Source organism: Dama dama, chromosome 1 (assembly GCF_033118175.1).
Source record: "Dama dama isolate Ldn47 chromosome 1, ASM3311817v1, whole genome shotgun sequence".
NCBI classification, from domain to species: domain Eukaryota; kingdom Metazoa; phylum Chordata; class Mammalia; order Artiodactyla; family Cervidae; genus Dama; species Dama dama.
This window is the reverse complement of record NC_083681.1, coordinates 48,967,142-48,969,172: the sequence shown is the minus strand read 5'-3', so window position 1 is coordinate 48,969,172 and position 2,031 is coordinate 48,967,142. Positions and strand designations below refer to the sequence as shown.

General features: G+C 41.9%; 1 pseudogene; it reads left to right on the top strand.

Moving 5' to 3' along the window:
• Positions 1 to 254: 254 nt before the first annotated feature.
• Positions 255 to 1,199, top strand: LOC133057200 (olfactory receptor 51I2-like; annotated as a pseudogene).
• The last annotated feature ends 832 nt before the right edge of the window (positions 1,200 to 2,031 follow it).

Sequence of the window (2,031 nt, the reverse complement as noted above, 5' to 3'; positions counted from 1 at the left end):
TGGCTGCTGCTAAGTCACTTCAGTCCTGTCTGACTCTGTGCGACCCCATAGACAGCAGCCCACCAGGCTCTGCTGTCCTAATGACCTAAAAATACTACATAAGCTTTTTGAATTAACCCTATTCAATTTTCTCTTCATGCAACAGAAATTACCTTCCTCTGCCTCTAAATTCTCTCTTCAACTATGGAATGAAACTGAGTTAACTTTACTGCTTGAATTTCCACACATACTCTCTTTTTTCAGGTTTCACCATCATGTCTATGCTCAACAGCACCCACCATCAACCACCCTTCTTCCTCCTGTCAGGAATCCCAGGGCTGGAGGCATCTCATATCTGGATCTCCATCCCATTGAGCATCATGTATGTGACTGCCATCCTGGGAAACAGCATCATCATTCACATAGTACACAAGGCTCCCAGCCTTCATGAGCCTCAATATGTATTCTTGTCCTTGTTAGCTGCCACTGACATAGGCATGTCAGCATCTACACTGCCCACTGTTCTTAAAGTCTTTATTTTCAACCACTGAGAGATTGGGTCCCATGGTTGCCTGGCAAAGATGTTCTTCATCCACACCTTCTCTTCCATGGAGTCAGCCATGCTGCTGGCTATGGCTTTTGACCGTTTTATGGCCATACGCAACCCACTACGCTACACCATAGTCCTGACTCCCTCCCACATTACTCAGATGGGCCTGGCTGCTGTGGCTCGAGGGGCAGCACTGATGATGCCCTTGCCCATTCTGCTCCAACAGCTTCCCTTCTGTAGGAATATTGTTCTATCCTACTCATTCTGCTTCCACCCTGATGTGATGAAGCTGGCATGTGGGCCTATTCGTGTGAATGTTATCTATGGGCTGGTCTTGGTACTCTGCTCCTTTGGAGTTGACTCCACGTTTATTGTTCTGTCCTATGCTCTAGTCTTGACGACACTTCTGGGAATAGCTTCCAGGGAAGCATGCCTTAAGGTGCTCAACACTTGTGTCTCCCACATTCACACTGTCTTCATTTTCTATGTCCCACTTATTGCCTTAGCCTTGATCCACAGAATAGGCAGGTACCACTCCCCTCTGCCCCACATCACCTTGTCCAATATTTTCCATTTTCTCACACCTGTTCTTAACCCATTGGTTTATAGTGTGAAAACAAAGCAGATTAGAAGTGCACTAGGTAGACTGTTCAAATATAAGACAAGATAGAACAGAGTAGAAGTATTCTGAGTAGATGACCAAAAGGCCAGGGATATTGTAAAAAGAAACAGGAATAGACATTTATTTCTTGTGTGTTGAAGTCCTGGGGTATGTTTCTGTGTGATTTTGCTTCGTAGGTGACTCAAAATGGTAAAGAATCTGCCTGTAAAGCAGGATCAATCCCTGGGTCAGGAAAATCCCTTGGAGAAGGGCATGGCAACCCACTGCAGTATCCTTGCCTGGAGAATTCCATGGACGGAGGAGCCTGGAAGGCTCCAGTCTATGGGGTCGCACACAGTCAGACACACCTGAGTGACTAACACTTTCACTTTGTGTAATGTTACTACAATGTTTTTGGAAGTAGGAGTTTCCCTTTTAGTTTTAAATATCAGATCAGGGAATATATTTCTAAAGGTTCCTTCACCTTCACTTTATGTTTCTCCTCCCTAAAGTTCACATCACTTATCCAGGAGCCCCATTCCAATCCAAACAGTTTGACAAATATTTTCTGTATGAGAATCCCTCATATATAGTTATATGGCTCAAATTTGGTTAGAAGCAAGATATTCATATTATTATACAGAGAGTTATTATCTTTGGTGGGTTTGAGATATTATAAAGGGAAAAGTCCAAATGGGAGACAAGAGGTTTTATTTTTATATTTTTTATTGAAATCTACTTTATGATTTTTCCTGAAACCACATTAATATAAACTTCATCTGATACAAAAATACAATAAGAGATTAAAGCAAAAATATAACAAAGCCTCTGTACCTAAAATTTGCCATCTATGTAATCATAATTTTCTCAGGTTTATTAAATTGGATTTCACATTAATTTG